Genomic DNA, 19,645 nt, shown 5'->3' on the forward strand with positions numbered 1-19,645 from the left:
CCCGTTTACATCAGGTGTCCCCATCAGAGTTCCCCCTTACACCAGGATCCCCATCAGAGTGCCCCCTTATATTAGGAGTACCCATCAGAGTGCCCCCTTACACCAAGATCCCCATCAGAGTACCCCCTTACACCAGGATCCCCATCAGAGTGCCTCTTACATCAGGTGTCCCCATCAGAGTGCCCCCTTACATCAGGATCCCCATCAGAGTGCCCCCTTACACCAGGATCCCCAACAGAGTGCTCCCTTACATCAGGTGTCCCCATCAGAGTGCCCCCTTACATCAGGATCCCCATCAGAGTGCCCCCTTACACCAGGATCCCCATCAGAGTGCCCCTTATATCAGTTATCCCCATCAGAGTGCCCCCTTACATCAGATCCCACCCTGCTCTTTAGTGTCTAGTTTTCCTTCTAAAACAGCCACAGCCTGACTAGAAAAGACTGTCCCCTTCCAGCAGCTGTACAGAAGCAGCTTGCTCTCTCTATATTAACAGTGGCCTCAATACATTAGTCCAATGCACTTACTGCTCAGCCAGACCTATAGCTCACCAAAGCTCATGCTCCCTAATAATCAAATTACCTGAATATTTTACAGAATCCCAGGTTCGTAAACTATGAAGCATGATAGGGCTCAAATCCGGAGGGCACAACTTAGGTGGAAGCCAAAGCAATGTAGTTAAGGAAAGCGGAGCACAGTTGGGTAATTCCAAGAGTACCCATAACGGGATATCTGTCGTGGCATGAAGCATAGACAACTGGGAAATCTGAGCCGCCAAGTAGTATCTAGAAACCTGTGGAATTCTCAAACCTCCCTGTAATCTATGAGTATATAGAGTGGCTCTAGGCCCTCTGGGATGTTTATGAGCCCAAATAAAACTGAGAATCCGGCTTTGCAGTACACGAAGAAAAGATGCAGGGACCTGAATAGGGAGAGTGCGGAAAAAGTACAGGATCTATGGCAAGATAGTCATCTTGACAGCATGTATCTGGCCAATCCATGATAAAGAAGGAAACTGCCAAGAATGAAGCAGGGAAGTAACAGAACGCATTAAGGGGTAATAATTAGCTGAAAATAAGGCAGAGTAGGAGGAAGTAAGTGTAATGCCAAGATAAGCCAGAGAATGGGATGCCCAACGGTAGGGAAATTGTGTCTGCAACCGTTCAACCAGGTCGGCAGGGAGCATAATATTCAATGCCGTGGTTTTAGACAAATTGATGCGAAGGCCAGATATAGTTGAAAAATGGTCCAATATGACCTGGAGATTGGGGAGAGTGATGAGAGGATTGGTTAGAACCAAAAGGGCATCATCCGCATATAAAAATTGGCCTTGTATTGAGTGCCGGCATAGGGGACACCGGAAATATCCGGGTGATTTCGAATGGCTGCAGCTAAAGGTACAAAAGCGAGAACAAAAAGAGCAGGTGATAATGGGCATCCTTGTCTTGTGCCCCTGAAAATAGGGAAGGATGAGGAAAAAAAACCTGCATATTTAACAGAGGCCGAGGGAGATGAATATAAAGCCAAGATCCAAGCCAGAAATGCGTCACCAAACCCCCATCTAGACAGCGTATATGTCAAATATTCCCAAGAAAGTGAACCGAACGCTCTATAAATGTCCAGGGATAAAAGGAACCCTGGTATCCTGCGGCGATGTAAAATATGAATGAGATGGATGACTTTACGGATGTTATCAGCAGCTTGTTGCCCCGGAACAAAGCCAACCTGATCTTGATGAATAAGTGAGAGTAGATACTTATTAATTTGGGTGCTCAGAATCTTTCCCAGAATCTTCAAGTCCACATTTAGCAGCGAGATCGGTCGGAAAGCTTGCAGTTCAAAAGCATCTTCAGTTTTCTTAGGGATCATAGTAATATGCGCCTGAAGAGACTCCAAAGAAAGCCGGGAACCCTGCTTCAGAGAATTGAAAAAGGCTGTCATATGAGGAACCAGAACGGTGGCAAATTTTTTATAGTAGCGCCCAGAAAACCCATCTGGGCCTGGAGCCTTGGAGGCCTTCAAAGATTTGATGGCTTGGTAGAGTTCAGATTCAGAGATATACGCATTCAGGGCATCTCGGGCTGCAACGGATAGAGGGTAGGTGCAGCTCAGCGAAAAAACTATCAGCATATTCAGCAACAAAAGTGTTCGGTTTTTGGTAAAGAGAGGACAAAAAATCCTCAAATCTATGAGTAATCTTCACAGGGTCTGAGGTAAGGCCACCGCCCCTCATTCAGAGTTGAACAGGTTTTTGCGTGCGACCAAGCGAATTAAATTTCTTGGCCAACATGGGCCCCGGTTTATTGGCGCATGTATAAAGCCTATGTCTGGCCCAACGTAAGGCCTTCTCAGCTCGTGTAGTGGAGAGAAGATCAAGTTCAGCAGCCACCACATCTCGAGCTTTCCTATTGGCCGTAGTCGGGCAAGCTTTCCAAGTAGCGTCCACCGTCACCGCCAATCTCGAGGTCAATTCCAACATCATCTTCTCTCTAGCCTGTTTCCTGGATGAGGCGATCTGAATCAAATGACCTCCAATGGTAGCTTTGTGAGCCTCCCACAGAGAGACGGCCGAGGATATAGAACCCACATTGTCCATAAAATAGGATTGAATGTGCTAAAGAACCTGGGAGCAAGAAGCCTGAGTGGTGAGCAGGGATTCATCGAGTTTCCACCGAAAAGAAGGCTGAGCCATACCAGAAAGACACAGTGAAAAGACCAATGGATCATGATCAGACCAGGGTGAGGTCGAGATGACAATCTTTTGAATTAAAGATAAATGTTGGAAGGAAATTAAAACGTGATCTATTCTACAAACGCTCAAGTGTGGGGCCGAATAAAAAGTGTATTCCCGCGACATAGGATGCCTTTCCCGCCAGACATCAACCAAACCATAAGCTTGCAGCGTATCACACAATTTAGATTCTTGAGAAAGGTCGTGGCTAGGGGTCCCTCCAGTCGGGTAATGGCGATCGACAGAGGAATTAAGAGCAACATTCGAATTGCTAAGCAATAAGAGAATACCACGTTGGTGATGCGAAATCACCTTCAACAAATGAGAAAAATATTTGTGTTGAAATCTATTTGGCATGTAATAACCCACCAGGGTCCCTCCAATGTATTTTTATTGGAGTTCTCCTTTAAGGAGGATTTGGTTGCATCAAGACATACCTGCCCTTAAAGGATTACTTAAGTCATATTTATTGTATTAAATATTCATAAAGTACATTCATCACTGACACAAAACAATTTTGAAAATAAGTGCAGATCCTAAGTCCATACTGTAGCTGCAGCTGCTGTATTTGGTTCCTTATAACAGCCAGCAGGGGGAGTAATGGCTCAACTTCTGCTGATTGCAAAAGTAAAAGAATGCATCTCTGGGCACCCTTTAGACATGCATGTTCCAGGGAGGAAGCTGTCCACTGAATGGTGTAGATGTTAGCAATACAGTCTGCCCATTGGTTGCTTGATTACATTCTCAGACCTGATTCTGGAACAGTAATTAAGCAACTAATCAGCACAGCAAAGCGCAGCTAAAGTCTCTATTCAGTATTGGCCAGCAGGGAGGAACATACTTGCCTAAAGGAATTCACCCAGGCTCATCACTTCTCATCACTTGCACTCTCTGCTCTCACTGCATGTCAGGGCTCCCGGGTATGACCAGAGGTGTGTGACTGACGCAGGGAAACGCAGACTTCAGATATGTTATAAACAATGTAATTTATTAACACTAACCATACAAACATAAACGCAGTGCAATACTAAAACATAACACAGTGCAAACAAACCAACCCAACCACCCACAGATAACAGTACATACAATGCAAGCGTCGTCAGGCAGGCCGGGTCAATATCAGTCGGGCAGGTAGGTACAGGGGGAGCAAGCGGAGAATGGTCGGGGTCACAGGCCAGGTTCAGCAGGTAGCGGGCAGCGTGGTACAGAGGGTCAGGCAGAGGAGAATGGTCAGACAAGCCAGGGATCAGAGCAGGGTCAGCAGAGAATCAGACAGGAACAGAGAGCAGGAACAGGATACAGGGCCCAAGAGAAACACAACACCAAGGCAGAGTCTGCAGGTCTGAATGTCCCTTAAATACACCAGTATAATTAGTTCCAGGTGTTTGACTGGCTGCAAGGTTGAGTCTCTGATTGCTGGGAGCACCCGCTGGCCAGCCCTGGTACTGCAGCTCATAAGGCAGCTGAGTCCCACTATTGCTGGCCAGTCCATTCCTGACAGTACCCCCCCCCCCTCAAGGAGCGGCCTCAGGACGCTCCAAACAGTCCTAGCTGGGCAAAATGTTCCACCGCCCGGGTCTGGTAACTGGCGGGATATCAAAGACTGGCACACCGGGCAGGACTCCGGGCAGCGGCACACCGGGCAGAGGCACATCGGGCTGGACTCCGGGCAGAGGCACATCGGGCTGGACTCCGGGCAGAGGCACATCGGGCTGGACTCCGGGCAGAGGCACATCGGGCTGGACTCCGGGCAGAGGCACATCGGGCTGGACTCCGGGCAGAGGCACATCGGGCTGGACTCCGGGCAGAGGCACATCGGGCTGGACTCCGGGCAGAGGCACATCGGGCTGGACTCCGGGCAGAGGCACATCGGGCTGGACTCCGGGCAGAGGCACATCGGGCAGAGGCACACCGGGCAGAGGCACATCGGGCAGAGGCACACCGGACAGAGGCACACCGGGCTGGACTCCGGGCAGAGGCACATCGGGCAGGACTCCGGGCAGAGGCACATCGGATTACCAGGCGAAGCAGCAGGCAGCGGGCCACCAGGCGGAGCAGCAGGCACCGGGCCCCCAGGCGGAGCAGCAGGCATCGGGTCCCCAGGCGGGGCGACCGGCATCGGGCCCCCAGGTGGAGCGGCGGGCGCCGGGCCCCCAGGAGGGGCGACAGGTCTCGGGCCCTCAGGCGGAGCGACAGGTCTCAGGCCCCCAGGCGGGGCGGCGGGGCGGCGGACCCCCAGGCGGAGCGGCGGGCGCCGGACCCCCAGGCGGAGCGACAGGTCTCGGGCCCCCAGGCGGAGCGGCGGGCACCGAGTCACCAGGCACGACAGTGGGCTCCGAGTCAACTGGCATGACCGCTGGCACTGGGTCAGACATTGGATCGTCTGGCTGGACAGCGGGCATCGGGTCACCAGGCATCAGGTCATTTGGCTCGACAGCGGGCACCGCGTCATCTGGCAAGGCAGTGGGCTCCGAGTCAACTGGTATGACCGCGGGCACTGGGGCAGACATTGAATCATCTGGCTGGACAGCGGGCATCGGGTCACCAGGCATCAGGTCATTTGGCTCGACAGCGGGCACTGCGTCATCTGGCAAGGCAGTGGGCTCCGAGTCAACAGGCACGACAGTGGGCACCGGGTCATCAGGTACCGGATTGTCTGGCTCGACAGCGGGCATCGGGTCACCAGGTATGAGAGCGGGCACTGGGTCACCAGGCATCAGGTCATTTGGCTCGACAGCGGGCACCGCGTCATCTGGCAAGGCAGTGGGCTCCGAGTCAACTGGTATGACCGCGGGCACTGGGTCAGACATTGGATCGTCTGACTGGACAGCGGGCATCGGGTCACCAGGCATTGGATCGTCTGGCTGGATCAGTTCATCATGCTGGGTAGAGGCATCAGGCTGAATGCCGGCGTCCGGCTGAGTAGAGGCTTCAGGCCGAGTAGAGGCATCAGGCTGAGTACAGGCATCAGGCTGAGTACAGGCATCAGGCTGAGTACAGGCATCAGGCTGCGTACAGGCATCAGGCTGAGTACAGGCATCAGGCTGAGTAGAGGATTCAGGCTGAGTAGAGGCTTCAGGCTGAACCACGGAAGGTAGGTTCACCGGTTTGGATACTGGCAGGATGGTATTGGTTGGAAAGAATTTTCGCTTTTTTCTGGTTTTAACTACTGGAGCACTGCAAGTAAACGCAGGTCTGCAAACGAATGGAGCAGCTGGAGACAGAGAAGAGCTGGAGGATGCAACAGGAGGGGGAGCAGTTGCTACAGAGGGCTTTTTTACAGGGTTAAAGGCAGGATAGTTGCAGCAAGTGGGAACAGGGTACTGACATGCGGTAGATAGCAGGGCAGGAGGAGCTGTTGGGAATGCAGGAATAGAGTTTTGAGGAAATAGATTAGAAGCAGGACTGGGTCTTTGTAAGCTGACTGAGGCTGGGTGCAACAAGTCTGTCCATGGGTTGAACAAAGCTGAGCTTACACAAAGCCTGTCTGGTCAATGACTGCACTGCGTTTATACAATCTCTTAGTGTCTGTGGTAAACATGTGGAATAACGCTCCAGAAAGTAACCCACATCATCCTCTAATAACCACACCAGGGACTCTACCTGGTCTGCACTAAATGGTGGCAAAAATTCATCCCTGCATTCGGGGGTACCAGATGAAACCAACTCAGCACAAACCTCAATCAAAGGCTGCACCTCAGAGAACTCTGTGCCCTGATCTACTAGAACATGAGCGAGCCGTATACATTCTAGCAGTTCATCCCGGGTATACTCCTTCAGAGTTTGATAAGCATACTCCCTGTCATCAAACACTAGCAGAGATAAATACGCAACCTCATCCAGATCCATCCTTCCCATCAACAAGCCAAGATGGCTTCCCTGTGCAGCCACTTCTGGTCAGGATTGGCCTTGGTGTAATGTCAGGGCTCCCGGGTATGACCAGAGGTGTGTGACTGACGCAGGGAAACGCAGACTTCAGATATGTTATAAACAATGTAATTTATTAACACTAACCATACAAACATAAATGCAGTGCAATACTAAAACATAACACAGTGCAAACAAACCAAACCAACCACCCACAGATAACAGTACATACAATGCAAGCGTCGTTAGGCAGGCCGGGTCAATATCAATCGGGCAGGTAGGTACAGGGGGAGCAAGCGGAGAATGGTCGGGGTCACAGGCCAGGTTCAGCAGGTAGAGGGCAGCATGGTTCAGAGGGTCAGGCAGAGGAGAATGGTCAGACAAGCCAGGGATCAGAGCAGGGTCAGCAGAGAATCAGACAGGAACAGGATACAGGGCCCAAGAGAAACACAACACCAAGGCAGAGTCTGCAGGTCTGAATGTCCCTTAAATACACCAGTATAATTAGTTCCAGGTGTTTGACTGGCTGCAAGGTTGAGTCTCTGATTGCTGGGAGCACCCGCTGGCCAGCCCTGGTACTGCAGCTCATAAGGCAGCTGAGTCCCACTATTGCTGGCCAGTCCATTCCTGACACTGCATCTGGATTTGTGACTACAAAAGGCGATATTGAGAGCAGAATGAATTTAGATACGTGCACAAAGGAAACTGATGCAGAGGAATCTCTGGAATGATTCTAGGGCATTTATGGGAACTAAATATACACATAATTTTAAATAAAAAGGATGAAACAATTGAGAATTGAAACGCCAGGCATATACTGTATGTGATTTTTTACTTTAGTTTCCCTTTTGTCACAGCCCCCCCGTCTCTCTCACCCCCCCGATCGCCCTTTGCTCCCACTGCCACAGTATCCCTGCTGCCATCTGGAGCCCCGTAGCACCGGGCAGTCGGCCTCCCTGCTGTGCCTGCATGTGGATTCCCCACATGCAGGCTACTGATCTACCACCACATGCTCCCCCCCTCCCCTGTCTCAGTGGGCACAGTGCCACCCAGTATTTCCTAGGCTCCATGCCCTCTAGAGACAAAGGTGATATGGAAGGCAAATCTGGAGAAGAACAGGGCCCATCTGGCCTGGCGTGGTTTGAGGCATTTAGCAGTCCTTAAGTATTTCTAGATTTTTGTGATCTGTGTAAATTAGAATCGGATGTGTAGCCCCTTCTAACAAGTATCTCCATTCTTCTAGAGCTACTTTAATTGCCAGAAGTTCCCGGTCCCCTATGTTGTAGTTCTTTTCAGCTGAAGAGAGTTTCCGAGAAAAGAAAGCTACTGGATGCATCAATTCTTTAAGTTCTTTCCTCTGTGAAAGAACTGCCAAAATTGCGTTTTCAGATGCATCTACTTCCAGGATATATGGTAGTAAAGGGTCAGATGGCTTAAGATAGGAGCCGCTGTAAATAATTCTTTTAGAGTTTCAAAAGCAGCCTGCGCCTCAGGGGTCCAGCGGAAGCAAACCCCTAGCTTGGTGAGTTCAGTAATGGGTGAAATGAGGCTTGAAAAATTCTTGATGAATTTTCGATAGAAATTAGCGAACCCAATGAATCGTTGAACTCCCTTTTTGTCTGAGGGTACCGGCCATTCCAGGATTCCTGTAATTTTTTGGGGATCCATTTCGATTCCTGCTGTAGAGATAATTAGACTGAGAAATGGAATGCTCTGCTGCTCAAAATTACATTTCTCCGCTTTGGCATATAGTCCATGCTGGCGAAGTCGTCCCAAGACATTTCTAACATGTTCCCGGTGCATTTCCAGAGATGTGGAGAAGATCAAGATGTCGTCCAGATATATTACGATGAAAATGTCAAGGTAGTCTCTGAAGACATCATTGATGAAATGTGGAAAGGTAGCAGGTTGCACAATCCAAATGACATGACCAGATATTCGAAATGACTGAATCGGGTACGAAAAGCCGTTTTCCATTCGTCCCCTTCCCGGATGCGAACTAAGTTATATGCCCCTCTTAAACCTAACTTGGTAAAAATGGTAGCGGTCCTGAGTCTCTGGAAGAGTTCAGGAACCAGAGGAAGGGGGTAACGGTTCTTTACCGTAATTTTATTTAACTCACGATAGTCCACACAGGGCCGAAAGGATTTGTCTTTCTTTTCCACAAAAAATATTCCGGCTCCTGCCGGGGATGTGGAGGGACGAATGCATCCCTTTTGAAGGTTCTCATCAATATACTCTTTCAGAACTCCTAGTTCCCGTTCAGATAGGGGAAAGATGCGCCCGAAGGAGATTTCAGATCCTGGGAGTAGATCGATCGGACAATCGTAGGATCGATGAGGGGGAAGAGTATCTGCTCCTCGTTTACTAAAAACGTCCAGGTAGCCATGGTAGACTGGAGGAATTATTTGGGTGAGTTCAGCATCAGAGTCTATGCAATGTAGGTGTGGCTGAGGATATCATGGGTAAACAGAATCTTTGGCAGTATGAAGAAGGAAACTGGATCTTTCCGGTCCTCCAGTTGATTTGTGGGTCGTGCGCCCGTAGCCAGGGTAGGCCCAGAATAACAGGGAATAGAGGAGAGGCAATTGCGTCTAGACATAGTAATTTGCTCTTATCTCCTGATAAGATATATCAGGTGGAAACACTGCACATGCTCAGTTTGGTGTGTATTGCTAGATAGGTGTTTTTTTTTTTCTTGGGAGAGTGCATGTGATCAGCACATGGCCAATCAGCGCTGTCCAGAGAGAGGTCAGGGGTTCTGCATCCTCCTAGAGAAAACTCCTCCTACAGCAGAAATAAAACTCCTCCTACAAGTTTTAACCAGTGCTCTGCTGAAGTCACAAAACTGGTCTAACTGCTGATGAGAAAAAATATTTAACAGTTTATATTTACCAAAATAATTGCATTTCCATGTTCGGTGTCCTGTGGGAGACCAGATATAGTGCATGCAGGGTCCAGGGAAAGAGGATATAGTGAATGCAGGGTCCAGGGAGAGCGGATATAGTGAATGCAGGGTCTGGGGAGAGCGGATATAGTGAATGCAGGGTCCGGGCAGACCAGATATAGTGAATGCAGGGTCCGGGGAGACCGGATATAATGAGTGCAGGGTCCGGGGAGACCAGATATAGTGACTGCAGGGTCCGGGGAGAGCGGATATAGTGAATGCAGGGTCCTGGGAGACCAGATATAGTGAATGCAGGGTCCTGGGAGACCAGATATAGTGAATGCAGGGTCCGGGGAGACCAGATATAGTGCACGCAGGGTCCAGGGAGACCAGATATAGTGAATGCAGAGTCCGGGGAGGCCGGGTATAGTGAATGCAGGGTCCTGGGAGACAGGATATAGTAAATGCAGGGTCCGGGGAGACTGGATATAGTGAATGCAGGGTCTGGGGAGACCGGATATAGTGAATGCAGGGTCCGGGGAGATCGGATATAGTGAATGCAGGGTCCGGGGAGACCGGATATAGTGAATGCAGGGTCCGGGGAGACCGGATATAGTGAATGCAGGGTCCGGGGAGACCGGATATAGTGAATGCAGGGTCCGGGGAGACCGGATATAGTGCATGCAGAGTCCGGGGAGACTGGATATAGTGAATGCAGGGTCCTGGGAGACTGGATATAGTGAATGCAGGGTCCTGGGAGACTGGATATAGTGAATGCAGGGTCCGGGGAGACCGGATATAGTGAATGCAGGGTCCGGGGAGACCGGATATAGTGAATGCAGGGTCCGGGGAGACCGGATATAGTGAATGCAGGGTCCGGGGAGACCAGATATAGTGAATGCAGGCTCCGGGGAGACCAGATATAGTGAATGCAGAGTCCGGGGAGACTGGATATAGTGAATGCAGGGTCCGGGGAGACCAGATATAGTGAATGCAGGGTCCGGGGAGACTGGATATAGTGAATGCAGGGTCCGGGGAGACTGGATATAGTGAATGCAGGGTCGGGGTTTAGTAACACTTTAAAAGTACAGTTTGCTTCTAGTCCATTCATCTTGTTTTCAATCTCAAGGACTGATGAAGGGAGTGTTTTTGGATCTCTGAAATGCATTGACTACTCTCTGGATAGTCCCCCATGAAATCCAGTTCTGTCCTATACACTCAGCAGTGCTATCACAAGCAATGTTATCATTATACCCTGGCCAGTACACCTTTGTGAACTACAAGGCACCTCCCCTTATATTATGAAGATGAGAAGAGGGGGAGGTGTTCTGTAGTCCTGACATTTGTCCTAGTACTGCTCCTCCACAGATGCAGAACAGTGAGCGAGCAATAGATACATTTTTTTTCTTCATTGCATTGGCTTTTTTTCTGCTTTTCTTTTTAACAAATTGTATATCAGAATTTGTCATCTTCACCTTGTCCCAGCACTGCCTACAGGCAAACATATAGATCTGAAATGGTTAATATACTAGTAGGGCCCTTCCTGACTGCGGATATCCTTTACATATACATGCTGGCCTGATAAGAGAATGCAACTTGTGCAACACTCTCTACATAACAGTTCAGCAGCAGCACTGTGTATGCGAAACCAGCCACCTGCGACTGTTTGTAGGCTGATTTACAATTTAAAGGCATGAACAAAAATGTAATATGTTGCAACTTATCAGTCCCTAGATGTGGTGGCTGCATTTGCTTTTTTTCCAGCCTTTTTTCCATTTATTTTCACCTGGTGATCCTGCCAGCGCTCGCAATCTATGGAGTATCTGAATTGTCAACCTAGGACAGGACATGGACTAGGACTACAGAACACCTTCTCTTCTCATGAACATAAGGGGGAGGTGTAGTACCCAGAGAGAACTGATAACAATTCTAAGGACATATATATATATATTTACATTTATTTTGTTATTTATTTCAGGTACTCATATAGCGCCGTAAACGCAGCGCTTTTCATATATATTGTACATTCACATCAGTCCCTAACCCTCAAGGGGTGTACAATCTAAGGTCCCTAACTCACATTCATACATACACATACTAGGGACAATTTAGACAGGAGCCAGTTAACCTCCCAGCATGTCTTTGGAGTGTGGGAGGAAACCAAAGTACCCGGAGGAAACCCACGCAGGCACAGGGAGAACATGCAAACAAACACCAGACAGGTGGTGCCATGGCTGGGATTATATATATATATATATAGTTACATAGTTAGTATGGCTGAAAAAAAAAGTCCATCCAGTTCAACCAATAAAAAAACAAAAAAAGTTATAGTCCTACACCCACAGTTGATCCAGAGGAAGGCAAAAAAAAGACCCAGCAAAGCATGATCCAATTTGCTCCTGCAGGGAAAAAAATTCCTTCCTGATCCCCCCGAGAGGCATATATATATATAGGGCTTTTTTTCAGCGGGGACGTAGGAGAACGCAGTCCCAGCACCTCCAGCACTGAATGTATGTAATGGCAAGGAGTGCTGGGGTGTGCTGTAAAGTCAATTTCTGCTGGCTAATGGGATATCTATTGTTACAGGGGGATCTATTGTTGCATATGGGGGATCTATTGGTGCTGGGGGTGATCTTATGTTGCTGGGGGTCAATTGTTGCTGGAAAGGATCTACTTTTGAGGAAAGGGTCTATTGTTGCTGGCTGCTGGGAGATCTATTGTTGCTAGCGGGGGGATCTATTGTTGCTGGAGTGAATATATTGTTGCAGGGGGTATTTTGTTGTGAAGGGGTCTGTTGTATCTGGCGGGGAGCTATTGGTTTTTGGGGGATCTATTGTTACTGGGGGATCTATTGCTGCTGTGGGGTCTATTGTTGCTGACTGCGGGGGATCCATTTTACTGCATTTCTTTTTATTAACAAATTCCATAAAAATGAATTAGCACCACAAAATGATACTTGGCTCTGCATTCTCTAAAAGGGCAGTACTGGAAGGTGGGTAGGGATGGTGCATGGAGGTGGGTAGGGTCGGAGACAAGGGGTGACCCATAGGAGGGGAGTACCTGCACCTATTCTCTGACGAAAAAAAACCCTGTATATATATATATATATATATATATATATATATATATATATATATATATAAATAAAACTTTCAAGAGTTTCATTAACAGACCACAAGGGAGCAAATAAGAGACGTTCATTGTTGGGGTTTAATTTCACTTAAAATGCGTTTTCTGTTGTACCCACTTATGTATTCTATTCCTTCTTGAGCCTCTCAGTAGTTAAAGGGCGTCTCTCTGTACAAAATGCCAAACCAAAAATTAGATGCATTTACATTGAAGTCTTATTTCCTGCTTTTTAAACAGAAAGATTGTGCAGCATAGGAAGAGGACGCAGCTGGGAGGTTTTCCGGCTGTGCAAGACCCGAAGGGCCAAACAGCGAAGATCCCCGGGACGGAGAAAAAGGTATTTTACCACATGGGTTACATTAATGGGGGGGGGGGGCTACCTAAACATCAACTTCACAAAAGGTAAAATGGTCTTTTAAGAACAAAACTACTGAACCTATAGCTGCAGGATGTAGTAGAGAATATCAAATGTGTTTCAGGTTCTGTCCCTTCAACCCTGCTTAGAGCTCCCTTCAAATGTCTCCATCAAAGCCAAGACTAGGAGTATGGCAAGAAAGGGCAGCTGCCAAGGCTGCAGTGTTTTCACGTGTTGGGGAGAGGGGAGGGGGGGGTGCCACAAGGCAATAGTCTGTAGAGAACATTCAACTGATGTTTTTGTAGCTCTCACTAGGAGGTGCTAGTATAAGGTAAATTTATTTTTGGCTCATGTTTGTGAGTGAGCCTGAATTTCTGCGGGTTCAGTGTGAGATTAGGCTGGGTGACTCAGCAGGTTGGGACTCTATCGCCTCCACCTGGTTTTGGAGGTCCATGAAAGCTTCCAGAAGCCAGTAGGCAGAATGGTGGAGACCTCAATCTGCATATTCCTGGGAGTCTGACCAATCCCAGGCTAAAAGACGCTGGTAGTGTGGTAGACTAGCCCATAAATATGAGAGAGTCATGCTAGCAGTGGAGTCGAGTGGAAGATGGATTGCTGAGAGGTGTTGCTTTGTTGCGTGGGAGGAAGTTTCGGAGGAGGGATGTTCTGCTTCCAAGCTGGAAGCTGAGGTGAAGCTGAAAGATTGAGCTCCACTACTCTGTTGGGTAGGACAGCCTGCAAAGCCTGGACAGGAACCAGCCCAGCTGGAAGGCCTGAAAGCAGTTCTATCCACAGCTGCAGGACAAGGACAGTGTGAGTTCATCTACACCCCCAGGGCCTAGAAGGGAGAGGTCTTCTGGATGCAAGTTCTGGCAAGTCTACAGGAGACAGTTCATAGTTTACCCAATCCCTTGTCCTGGGATCAGATACCATAGCCAGGTGGGCTGGTATTCTGTGCACCAAGAGGACCATGAGCTCCTACACAGTGTCACATTACTAGAAATCCACTGAGGGGGCACCAAGCTCCTATAAGGGACTACTTTACTAAGGACTGTAATGGTTCCGGCTGGAACACAGTCAAGTGTCTGTCAATATTTTTTACTAAGTGTGCCAGAGCAGGATATGTCCTCATTCTGCAACTTCTTCAATCAAATTGGGCATTCCATAACCCCTATTCAAGTTTAACCTAATAATAAAACAAAAAAACCCAAGCATATGGATTGTTTACTGAATCTGAAGGTACAAGTGTGGAAAAATGCATGTTGCCTGGCTGTGCAGAGCATAGAGGGACCCAAAGAAATCCAGCAGCCCTTACGAGGGTAGTGCTACATTTTCTTTACAAAGGCTGTGCAACACCAGACAGGGCCAGTCTGTGAAGAACCCTGGCATGGGAAGATATTTTGAAATATGGGTTGCATTCAGGGGTGTGGGGGCTATCTAAACATCATCATGAATAGAGATGAGCGAATCGAACCAGGCGAACCGGAATTCGAGTCGAATTTCAGGAAATATTCGATTCGCGGCGAAACCGAAATTTTGCCTACTTCGGGTGCGCGAATCGAACATTTCCCGATCAGCCGGCAAAAGTGTCCCTGCAGCGAGCTCCGCTATTTCTGACAGTTCTCTGACAGAAGGAACACATGTTTAGCGGTTGAAACATTGTATCTATTAGTTTACATTTAGGATACAGATGTTTGAACCACTGTTCATGTGAAGAAGCTGTGAGAGAACTGTCAGAAATAGAGGAACTCTGCACATACACTTTTTGCCGGCTTGGAATTATTCTTCTTTTCATCCTACTTCTTCTTCTTCTTCATCTTCATCCTCAGAAGAAGAGGATGAGGATGAGGATGAAGAAGAAGAAGAAGAAGTAGGATGAAAAGAAGAATAATTCCAACCCGGCAAAAAGTGTATGTGCAGAGTTCCTCTATTTCTGACAGTTCTCTCACAGCTTCTTCACATGTACAGCGGTTGAAACATCTGTATCCTAAATGGAAACTAATAGATACAATTAGTAAACTAATTTGTATCTATTAGTTTCCATTTAGGATACAGATGTTTCAACCGCTGTACATGTGAAGAAGCTGTGAGAGAACTGTCAGAAATAGAGGAACTCTGCACATACACTTTTTGCCGGCTTGGAATTATTCTTCTTTTCATCCTACTTCTTCTTCTTCATCCTCATCCTCTTCTTCTGAGGATGAGGATGAGGATGAAGAAGAAGAAGAAGCAGTAGGATGAAAATAAGAATAATTCCAAGCCGGCAAAAAGTGTATGTGCAGAGTTCCTCTATTCTGCAGATACACTTAGAGGAGCTCTGCACATACACTTTTTGCCTGTTTGGAATTAATCTTATTTTCATCCTACTTCTTCTTCTTCTTTATCCTCATCCTCAGAAGAAGAAGAAGAGGATGAAGAAGAAGAAGAAGAAGTAGGATGAAAATAAGAATAATTGCAAGCCGGCAAAAAGTGTATGTGCAGAGTTCCTCTATTCTGCAGATACACTTAGAGGAGCTCTGCACATACACTTTTTGCCGGCTTGGAATTAATCTTATTTTCATCCTACTTCTTCTTCTTCTTCTTCTTCTTCTTCATCCTCATCCTCATCCTCAGAAGAAGAAGAAGAGGATGAGGATGAGGATGAAGAAGAAGAAGAAGAAGAAGTAGGATGAAAATAAGAATAATTCCAAGCCGGCAAAAAGTGTATGTGCAGAGCTCCTCTAAGTGTATCTGCAGAGCTCCTCTAAGTGTATCTGCAGAATAGAGGAACTCTGCACATACACTTTTTGCCGGAAACCGCTGTATGGAGGGAATGTCATGGAACTGTCAGAAATAGACTATTAATGACAGTTCTGGGACTGTCCTTCCATACAGCGGTTGAAACATTGTATGTATTTGTTTCCATAAATGGATCCATTTATGGAAACAAATACATACAATGTTTCAACCGCTGTATGGAAGGACAGTCCCAGAACTGTCATAAATAGTCTATTTCTGACAGTTCTATGACATTCCCTCCATACAGCGGTTGAAACAGCTGTATGGAGTGAATGTCCCAGAACTGTCAGAAATAGACTATTTATGACAGTTCTGGGACATTCACTCCATACAGCGGTTGAAACATTGTATCTATTTTTTTCCATAAATGACATTCTGCAGATACACTTAGAGGAGCGCTGCAGATACACTTTTTGCCGGCTTGGAATTATTCTTATTTTCATCCTACTTCTTCTTTTTCTTCTTATGAGGATGAAGAAGAAGAAGTAGGATGAAAATAAGATTAATTCCAAGCCGGCAAAAAGTGTATCTGCAGCGCTCCTCTAAGTGTATTTGCAGAATGTCATTTATGGAAAAAAATAGATACAATGTTTCAACCGCTGTATGGAAGGACAGTCCCAGAACTGTCATAAATAGTCTATTTCCGACAGTTCTGGGACATTCACTCCATACAGCTGTTTCAACCGCTGTATGGAGGGAATGTCATAGAACTGTCAGAAATAGACTATTAATGACAGTTCTGGGACTGTCCTTCCATACAGCGGTTGAAACATTGTATGTATTTGTTTCCATAAATGGATCCATTTATGGAAACAAATACATACAATGTTTCAACCGCTGTATGGAAGGACAGTCCCAGAACTGTCATTAATAGTCTATTTCTGACAGTTCCATGACATTCCCTCCATACAGCGGTTGAAACAGCTGTATGGAGTGAATGTCCCAGAACTGTCAGAAATAGACTATTTCTGACAGTTCTGGGACAATCACTCCATACAGCTGTTTCAACCGCTGTATGGAGGGAATGTCATGGAACTGTCAGAAATAGACTATTAATGACAGTTCTGGGACTGTCCTTCCATACAGCGGTTGAAACATTGTATGTATTTGTTTCCATAAATGGATCCATTTATGGAAACAAATACATACAATGTTTCAACCGCTGTATGGAAGGACAGTCCCAGAACTGTCAGAAATAGTCTATTTCTGACAGTTCTGGGACATTCACTCCATACAGCTGTTTCAACCGCTGTATGGAGGGAATGTCATAGAACTGTCAGAAATAGACTATTTATGACAGTTCTGGGACTGTCCTTCCATACAGCGGTTGAAACATTGTATGTATTTGTTTCCATAAATGGATCCATTTATGGAAACAAATACATACAATGTTTCAACCGCTGTATGGAAGGACAGTCCCAGAACTGTCATTAATAGTCTATTTCTGACAGTTCCATGACATTCCCTCCATACAGCGGTTGAAACAGCTGTATGGAGTGAATGTCCCAGAACTGTCAGAAATAGACTATTTCTGACAGTTCTGGGACAATCACTCCATACAGCTGTTTCAACCGCTGTATGGAGGGAATGTCATGGAACTGTCAGAAATAGACTATTAATGACAGTTCTGGGACTGTCCTTCCATACAGCGGTTGAAACATTGTATGTATTTGTTTCCATAAATGGATCCATTTATGGAAACAAATACATACAATGTTTCAACCGCTGTATGGAAGGACAGTCCCAGAACTGTCAGAAATAGTCTATTTCTGACAGTTCTGGGACATTCACTCCATACAGCTGTTTCAACCGCTGTATGGAGGGAATGTCATAGAACTGTCGGAAATAGACTATTAATGACAGTTCTGGGACTGTCCTTCCATACAGCGGTTGAAACATTGTATGTATTTGTTTCCATAAATGGATCCATTTATGGAAACAAATACATACAATGTTTCAACCGCTGTATGGAAGGACAGTCCCAGAACTGTCATTAATAGTCTATTTCTGACAGTTCCATGACATTCCCTCCATACAGCGGTTGAAACAGCTGTATGGAGTGAATGTCCCAGAACTGTCAGAAATAGACTATTTCTGACAGTTCTGGGACAATCACTCCATACAGCTGTTTCAACCGCTGTATGGAGGGAATGTCATGGAACTGTCAGAAATAGACTATTAATGACAGTTCTGGGACTGTCCTTCCATACAGCGGTTGAAACATTGTATGTATTTGTTTCCATAAATGGATCCATTTATGGAAACAAATACATACAATGTTTCAACCGCTGTATGGAAGGACAGTCCCAGAACTGTCAGAAATAGTCTATTTCTGACAGTTCTGGGACATTCACTCCATACAGCTGTTTCAACCGCTGTATGGAGGGAATGTCATAGAACTGTCAGAAATAGACTATTAATGACAGTTCTGGGACTGTCCTTCCATACAGCGGTTGAAACATTGTATGTATTTGTTTCCATAAATGGATCCATTTATGGAAACAAATACATACAATGTTTCAACCGCTGTATGGAAGGACAGTCCCAGAACTGTCATTAATAGTCTATTTCTGACAGTTCCATGACATTCCCTCCATACAGCGGTTGAAACAGCTGTATGGAGTGAATGTCCCAGAACTGTCAGAAATAGACTATTTCTGACAGTTCTGGGACAATCACTCCATACAGCTGTTTCAACCGCTGTATGGAGGGAATGTCATGGAACTGTCAGAAATAGACTATTAATGACAGTTCTGGGACTGTCCTTCCATACAGCGGTTGAAACATTGTATGTATTTGTTTCCATAAATGGATCCATTTATGGAAACAAATACATACAATGTTTCAACCGCTGTATGGAAGGACAGTCCCAGAACTGTCAGAAATAGTCTATTTCTGACAGTTCTGGGACATTCACTCCATACAGCTGTTTCAACCGCTGTATGGAGGGAATGTCATAGAACTGTCAGAAATAGACTATTAATGACAGTTCTGGGACTGTCCTTCCATAGAGCGGTTGAAACATTGTATGTATTTGTTTCCATAAATGGATCCATTTATGGAAACAAATAGATACAATGTTTCAACCGCTCTATGGAAGGACAGTCCCAGAACTGTCATTAATAGTCTATTTCTGACAGTTCTATGACATTCCCTCCATACAGCGGTTGAAACAGCTGTATGGAGTGAATGTCCCAGAACTGTCAGAAATAGACTATTTATGACAGTTCTGGGACATTCACTCCATACAGCGGTTGAAACATTGTATCTATTTTTTTCCATAAATGACATTCTGCAGATACACTTAGAGGAGCGCTGCAGATACACTTTTTGCCGGCTTGGAATTATTCTTATTTTCATCCTACTTCTTCTTTTTCTTCTTATGAGGATGAAGAAGAAGAAGTAGGATGAAAATAAGATTAATTCCAAGCCGGCAAAAAGTGTATCTGCAGCGCTCCTCTAAGTGTATTTGCAGAATGTCATTTATGGAAAAAAATAGATACAATGTTTCAACCGCTGTATGGAAGGACAGTCCCAGAACTGTCATAAATAGTCTATTTCTGACAGTTCTGGGACATTCACTCCATACAGCTGTTTCAACCGCTGTATGGAGGGAATGTCATAGAACTGTCAGAAATAGACTATTAATGACAGTTCTGGGACTGTCCTTCCATACAGCGGTTCAAACATTGTATGTATTTGTTTCCATAAATGGATCCATTTATGGAAACAAATACATACAATGTTTCAACCGCTGCATGGAAGGACAGTCCCAGAACTGTCATTAATAGTCTATTTCTGACAGTTCCATGACATTCCCTCCATACAGCGGTTGAAACAGCTGTATGGAGTGAATGTCCCAGAACTGTCAGAAATAGACAGAAACTGTCACAGAACTGT

At 46.3% G+C, this 19,645-nt stretch overlaps 2 protein-coding genes across 4 annotated transcripts in view; both read left to right on the forward strand.

The window, feature by feature from the left end:
* The window catches only part of LOC149464491 (NXPE family member 4-like), a 109,921-nt gene that overhangs the window by 3,595 nt on the left and 86,681 nt on the right, over positions 1–19,645 (forward strand). Inside the window, exon 2 of the mRNA XM_089674467.1 lies at positions 12,850–12,949. The gene's annotated coding sequence lies outside the window, so the exon portion shown is untranslated. The remainder of the gene's footprint in view (positions 1–12,849; positions 12,950–19,645) is intronic.
* Positions 1–19,645, forward strand: part of LOC149464492 (NXPE family member 1-like) — a 77,518-nt gene that overhangs the window by 3,582 nt on the left and 54,291 nt on the right. For all 3 annotated transcript variants that reach the window (XM_089674464.1, XM_089674466.1, XM_089674465.1), the window contains exon 2: positions 12,850–12,949. The gene's annotated coding sequence lies outside the window, so the exon portion shown is untranslated. The remainder of the gene's footprint in view (positions 1–12,849; positions 12,950–19,645) is intronic.

The sequence above is a fragment of the Staurois parvus genome, unplaced genomic scaffold, assembly GCF_062004578.1.
Source record: "Staurois parvus isolate SC_StPar_1 unplaced genomic scaffold, SC_StPar_1.0 ptg000151l, whole genome shotgun sequence".
NCBI lineage: Eukaryota > Metazoa > Chordata > Amphibia > Anura > Ranidae > Staurois > Staurois parvus.